Source organism: Chaetodon auriga, chromosome 17 (genome assembly GCF_051107435.1).
Source record: "Chaetodon auriga isolate fChaAug3 chromosome 17, fChaAug3.hap1, whole genome shotgun sequence".
Taxonomy (NCBI): domain Eukaryota; kingdom Metazoa; phylum Chordata; class Actinopteri; order Chaetodontiformes; family Chaetodontidae; genus Chaetodon; species Chaetodon auriga.
Genome location: NC_135090.1, coordinates 11230871 through 11238121, shown reverse-complemented (window position 1 = coordinate 11238121; position 7251 = coordinate 11230871).

The following is a 7251-nucleotide window of genomic DNA, read 5'->3' as shown; positions in this document are numbered from 1 at the left end:
TTTATGCTCCCTCAGGTAGGCAAATAGCCCATGCTAGCACAGAGGGACTCAAGCGTTAAACTCTTTCCCAAGGGATCAATGTCCACTCACACGTATGCAAGAGCACATGCACACACACTATTAACCCCGAAAGTAAACATTAGTTTTGGTTGGTGAGTTGGATTCTCATGCTTAGTTTGCTTCCATGGCACCCGACACCCACCGCCCTGCCCTCTGTAACCGTGGGGGTCAGGGAGTCATCAGTGAACGTGTTAATGAAGCAACTGATTAAACATGATCAGATATAAATAAAGGACAGTGCAGGTGGACAGAGGCAGAAACTAGCAAAATACTACTGCAAAGGACTTTATTTTGTATAAATAAAACTTTCAAGGTATCAACACTTTAGTTGAGCTTTCAGTTTTGTGAGGCTGCATCATTTTTTAAGATGAAGCAATCGTTTGTTCAGTTTATGCTAGAAAAGAGTCAAAGAGGGGGCAGACATAACATTTTCAGTTTTCCCTGGAAGGCGTTCAAAGCTTTGCACTTCATTGTTCACATGAAAAGTGAAAGTAGTTGTGTGAAGAATGGAAAAAGAGAGCGAGAGAGAAAAGTTCAAGTAGTTACTCACGTCCACACAGCTGGCTGATGGCGGCTCGAAGTCAGAATGTGAGATTGTCAGTTGGGAAAGCTGCAGAAATTATCGGACACAGTGCCCCAAATCTGATGTAAGAAAGGTGTTTGTGAGAAGGTTCCCAAAGCTTTTCAAGCATTGGACAAGCAGGCCTGATGAAGCATACTGGCGCTTTAAATATGAAGCTATAGCCAGGAGGCGATTAGCTTAGCTTAGCTTGAACACTGGAAGTAGGGGGTGAAACTAGCCTGCCTCTTTCCAAAAGTACCAAAATCTGCGTTCTTTGTCATCAGATTGCTCTGTGGATCAGTAACACAATAAAGATTATTACTGTTGTTTTGCTCATATCAAATGATGAAGATTCATTAATATCAAAGTATTTTTCTACAGCAGTATTTCTTAACCTGAAAGTAATAATGTGTAATCTGTGAATAAATGTTAACAATTTGGACACACTAAAGCTTTCATCAAAGTGAATTTCATTTTTAATGGCAGTTATTTTGAATTGAACATGCTGATACCTTTCTGTTCAACCAAAGCCGTGTTACCTCTCTAATACCCCTTTTTTAAATGTTTTTACTGCAGTAAATATTTTGGTCTACAAACTCCATCAATGCAAACAAGATGAGCCTATTATCTCTTTATGTTATATTCTCAACTGCATCTACATCAGAAAGATGTTACTTCACATTTTATAGAATATATCTTGTAGAATATTCAGTTTTACTAGGTATTGGATCTCTACTGTACGCATCTAAGGCTTTGAAAAGGTTCCCACCACTGCATCTGTGAAGCAGGTACGTACAGTATGTTGCCTTAATGTATTTTTACACATACAAACAGAAAGAAGGATACACATGTATAGATGTATGCTTTTCTCTGGGACTAAATGTGATGAGTGACAGTGATATCTAGCATTCGTTAAGTGTCTTTCCATTCTTTTACTTTATTTTAATTTTCTGTTTCTGTCTACTTGTATTTGTGTGTGTGTTAGCGTGCACTCTGCCCTGGCCAGCCAGCCCAGTGAGATTAATAGGGCTCAGTGTAATCAGGAGGTAATGGGAGGCTCATAGGCGTCTAGACAGTGTTCAGACCAAACTGTAACTCCTACACCCAAAGCACTCAGGAAACATGGCAGGGAAAGGACAAAAGGTAAAAAAAAAAAAAAAAAAATGTAAAAAAACAACAATCTTAACTGTAAGCCGCTATTATGACAGTAACATCGTCGCCAGAGACAAAGCTAATATTGAAGTAATGAGTCCAAATCATAAGAGCACCCACAGAAATGTGAAAATGCACGCACTGATTTACAGTGGAACAACAAGCTAATGTAAAAGAAAATATTTGTATCATCCCCCCATACCTTTTGCATATAAATTGAGGGGAAAGAAGTAGTGTGGAGAGGAGTAATGAGGGGAGGAGTAAGAAGAGGAACACACGCAGCATATCATCAGACTTTCAGCCACAACCTCCCAAAACCACAGAAAAATAAATAAGCCAAAAAGGGGGGAAAAAAAACTTCTAGGTCTGGAAAAAATGATCTCATGTTTAGTCATGTAGCTTTACAGGACGATACCCAGGACACAACTAAATATTTTATTATTGTATTTTTATGACAACCTTGTCAAACTGCAGAACAGAGCTGCAGGTATAGGAAAGAGGGCAAGAAAGAGAGGGAGAGATGAAGGCAAAGTGAAGCCTGGGTGGCCAAAGCGCTGCCGGTGATGTGTACGTTAGAGCCGATTGCTGGAAAAGCACTTATAAAGCCAGTGACATGGAGATGAAAGAAACTCCCCCGATCAGTGAACCATCCACTGACACTGGCAAGCAGGCTCATTTTAATTACCAAAGACTTCATTTGACAAATATGATTAACATAAAAAGAGAGATGGCAAGATGTTCCAGTCCCCGTCAGTGAGTTTAGAGAGCAGCTCTCACTGAAGGCGACTGACAGCTCGTGATGAACCAACTGTTTGAGTTAGAGACACTGGTGCAGAAGCCACTTTGTCATGGTGGTCAAACAAGAGTCAAGAGTAGAGTTACATTATAGCTGGTGGTTTTCAAGGGAGACGGTACAGCTTTGGAAATGATCAGCCTGTGCTGCAGGTTCAACTGTAAAGCATCTATGATGTGAGCATGAGCTGGGGTGGGAGTCTTTTTCCAAAACAGCGCTTGTGTTTATCTTTATATCCACTTTCATTCTGAAGCTGTATGTGGGACGTGAGCACATTTTTTTAGGGTGACAACTGTTTCCCCAGAATTTGCGAAATACTGGCAATCGTCAACTTGTAATCCAGCTAATGTGCTCTGATCTGTCCAGAGCCTCCTGCCTCCTTTAGATTGAGCAAAGTATTTCCATTTGCTGGACTCCACACGCTGGAGGTGTTGAGCACACGTGCGCACACATCTTCAACGCAGAACTGAACCGATTTATACCGGATTGTTGTTGTCACAGCTCCCTATACTGGTGACCGAAGCACCACTAGTAGCTTAGTTGTGTTTACTTGTTGGTTAAAAACTCATTAAAAAGCTCCATAATCTACAGAAATGATCACATTGTGATAGCTGTGTCTGGCTGCTGTCCGTATAAACAGTGTTTGTATAGACCTCGTTTTATACTGAACTGAATGTAACAGGTTGAACAAGCACCTGGCTGAATGTACTTCTGAACTGTAGACATTTCACTGCAGTGTGAACTGTGATGTGTTCACTTACTGATGTATGCAGTGAAGTGCATTGAAATGGTGATGCAATCATGAAAGTGAAGGGACAGGTTGATTTGAATCAATTGATTTGTGATACTAAACACTGTGGTTACATTTTTAAGGCTATCAATACTTCATATTGTGGTTAATTTATAGCAAAATTTCTGTGGAGGTTCATGAAGTTTGCAGTGTGGCAGGCACCATAAAGCAACAATAACACCAGAAAATCTGCATCAGAAATGATCTATTTTTTTTTTTTCTTTTGCATCAAGGGCTTTCACATACTGCAATTTTTGTAAGGTTTGATGGTTTTCAGTCGGAAGTTTAGCCCAAGCATAAAACTATGAGTGGGATTACACCTCGGGTAAAAATGCATTACTGGAAGTGCTGCACTGCTATTCTTATCCCCCCAAATGTGCAGCAGATTCCCCAAACAGCTTGTTGTGTCACATTTAAATGATCAGAAAATATTAGAGGAACTTTATTGGGATGCCATCAGATGCTGTGATTACCTGAGGGGTTCCTGAAGCAGGACCTCTTCCAGCACGGCCTATGATCTGTAATCCAGCTGGGAAGATAAACATCCATTCATTCAAAAGTTTTGTTCTATTGTTCATGTGAGAATTGGTGACGGATCCCTTCAGTGCTGTTCCTCAGCAGTTCTGGCACTGTGGCGAGCAGACAAGTCTAATCTATCTGGAGCAGACATGTGTAAACATATTTCACATAAACAGTCTCAGCGCAAGTAGGAAAAACCACTGATTCAACAGATTGTGACGAACACCCAAACAAGGCCAGACGAACACACTTTTATGACATGAGACAAACCTGAAGTGCCACAGTGCTATAGGCACACTGCTGCTATCTTCATCATCATCGTCTTCATCATCAAAGAGTGGCATCAGTCTCCCAGCCCTATCAGGCATCTCATCATACACCAGAATTGAGAATATAACCAAATGAAACATGGCACCCTTAACATACACAGTAAAGAGTGGGTGACCTTCTTCCAGAAAATCAACGCAGACATTAGTCAGACAGCAGAGGTGGGGGTGGGGGGTGAGTCGAGGCAAGGTGCTGACATGGGTGTGTGTGTGTTTTTAGTGTGGCAGTGGAGAGGGAGAGCTAAGAGGTTTGAGCGGTTGGATTAAGAGAAGGAGGGTAATTCAGAAAGGAGGAGCTGAGGGCACACAGTGGTTTGGCGACTGGAAGAAATAGGTTGGAGAAAGAAGGGGGGAGGGGGCTGGGGGAGTGGGGAGGCAAGCTGATATATGATGTGGTATTGGGGTCTCATCCAACTTCTACACACATGCACACACACGTACGCATGAACCCTACATTTCAGTGGCCACCCAGCCGTGTAAACACCCCATGACTGGCTGGTGGGTAAAGCGCCCAGCCAATCAGAGGGTGAGATGTAGAGGAAGGTGGGACAACTGAGCCAATGAGTCAGCCTCTGGGTGTGGAGAGAGAGGGAAGGAAAGAAAGACCGAGAGAGCCAGAGTGACAGAGGTCAGGAGTTAAACTCATCTCCCTCACTCCCCCTGTCCCCCTCTGACTCCCTCCCTCACAAACCTTAAAACGCTCGCTCCCAAGGCCCTGATAAAGTACTTTATCGCCAGTGTTGCACAAGGTCTAAAATGAAAGTATAATATTTCTGCCATGCAGTAACTGTCTGTAAAGTCCGTGTATGCAGCCAATGCACAACTATGTTAGTCCACCTCTGTTTAGACCTGTGAAAATGAAAGAAAGTCTCCTTCACTCCAGCTGAGTTGCTCCGCGCTCATGATTTGCAAAACAGAGAGGGAGTGAAGCTTGTACTGTACGCATGTCGATCAGAGTGGAGTTAACAGGGAGAACTGAGGAGGAGACAGAGTGAAGGAGAGAGAAAGGAGCTGAGAAAGAAACAGGACCAGAGAGAAGTGTCTCGTTTCAGATTTACAGTGGTGGTGGGAGAGATTTGGCTGTGTTCTTATAGCACACTGAGGACCGAGCCAGAGGAGGAGTAAGAAGACAGATTTACATGGTGAGAACAGCTCTGGCTGCTCTGGAGCGGCACAGTGGACACATACTGTTCTCTGGTGATCTCTATATTTTAAAAAAAAACTACTGCATGACAACTGCCTCAGCGTGAAAACCCCGTACTTACATATTAAAAATCCACACTTTTTTCCACACTCAATCATCATGTGAAATGAACAAAATCATGTTTTCCAACACACAACAGTCCAAGTCTCAGATTTTAGCGTAGAATTACGAAGATATATGGACCCAATGTCCAACAGGGGTTTAGTGTCATGGTCTTTCTGCTACAGTATGTGTATACAAGCGGTTGATTCACCAAAGGTTCACGTGGTACAAATTCTATTTAGTCAATAATTTAATTGAAAATCAATATTCCAACAAGAAATATCTCAACAACTATTTAATGACCCTCCATGACATTTTGTGCAGATTCATGGTGCCCATAGGATGAAGCCTGATCCCCTGAATTTCCATCGGGCGCCATCATCAGGTCAGAGGTTTGATTTGTTTAATACTTAAGGTTCGACCAGATATCTGGGAAACTACTAACATTCCCATCAGCCCCAGCTGTACTTGGTGTTTAGGCTAATTAGCAAATGTTTGCATGCTAAGAGGCGAAACTAGATACGATGGCAAACATGGTAAATACTTGTTAAACATTCAGATTCAAATGACTTGACTGTCCATAAATTTACATGAATAGGAAATGCATCGCAGGGACTGGTATATGGGACAATATGTGTGGAATATTGTCAGGCGAGTTTAGGCAAGTGAGCTCCAAGGGGCCTATTAAAACAGGCTCTCACTGAGGATGGTCCCAGCTGATGGAATGAAGCATTTCTTGTTAGCATTCGTACTGGCCAGTGGGACTTTCGGTCTGCAGCTGGATGGCAGCAGCTGTAATGCTGAGTGGAGGAGCATGTTAGCATTGTTGTCGTGAGCCTGTTAGCACGCTGGCATTAGCTCATTTAGCTCAAAGCACTGCTGGGCCTGTGTACAGTCTCACAGAGCTGCTAGCGTGACTGTATAGACTCTTAGTCTGCTTCTAAAATGAAGAAAATCCACTTGACTGAACTGAACATGCAGACTTCTTGACAAGGTCTCACTCTGAGTTTGCATCTGTCAAACCTCCACTGTTTACTTCCACAAACATTTAGTCGCACCACAGACTATCATTAATTTCACTCCGTGTAACCAGTAATAACAGAGCAGAGCAGGAAATGGGCCATCATGAGTCCCTGTGTGAAGGTCTGTCCTGTGTGTCTCCACTCCTGACAACACTGGGATAAACCCCTGTGTGTGTGTGTGTGTGTGTGTGTGTGTGTGTGTGTGTGTGTGTGTGTGTGTGTGTGTGTGCGTGCTTCTTTTGGGGTTTTGCTCCTTATTTAAGACCAATATTTACCCAGCAGCCCTAGGGTGAGATTACCTCATATTCTCCCGCCCAGCTGTGCTTTCTCAGCGTTTCCACGACAACCGGCGGAATGTCCCATCATGTTTATCCGCCTGCCCGAAAAACAGAGAGCGAGAGGAAGAAGGAGAAGCAGCAGCGGAGGGAGATGGAGAAGGTACACTGAGGTTGGAGTGTGTATACAACGCACACTCTTTTGCACTCACACTGTAAAACTTGTGTATGTGGAATAATCTCACAGGAATGCATTAGTCACTTCAAACAGCAAAAACACCCAGAGTTAGTGCTGGTACCCTGATGTGACTGAGGGAACGTTCACACCACCAGGAGCAACGTGCTGCTGACAGGTGATCAATACTTCCATCAGCCACACACACGAGAAGTTTCTCATTTCTTAACCATTTTCATTCAGTTGACGAGGGCACAAACTCCTTCCATCTATGTTTGATTCAGGATGACTAATTACTTGCAGAAATTTTAACTGCCCCTATTCATCATTT